Genomic DNA, 316 nt, shown 5'->3' with positions numbered 1-316 from the left:
TAGTAATTAATGTTTTAATCTCGACACACAGGTGGTCATAATATGATCTGATAGTCTGTTGGATTATAAAAACTGATATTATTATTATAAAGCTTCTGTGATGATGCTTAAAAATGATCAAAACAGCAAAATTAATCATTTAAATAACAGAAGTTTTATAAAGCAGCAAAAATTCTACAAAAAAAACTGATCAGCTGATCGATCATCAGATATTTAACATTTCTGGTGGTTTTGAAGCAGCAGCTCCTCTTCATCACTTTCTATAAACTCATTTAGCCTTAATTTGGGTTTTACTTTTTGTTTTTTCAAACATGTT

This window comes from Poecilia formosa, unplaced genomic scaffold (assembly GCF_000485575.1).
Source record: "Poecilia formosa unplaced genomic scaffold, Poecilia_formosa-5.1.2 Scaffold1138, whole genome shotgun sequence".
Classification (NCBI taxonomy): domain Eukaryota; kingdom Metazoa; phylum Chordata; class Actinopteri; order Cyprinodontiformes; family Poeciliidae; genus Poecilia; species Poecilia formosa.
Note: the sequence above shows the minus strand (reverse complement) of the source record.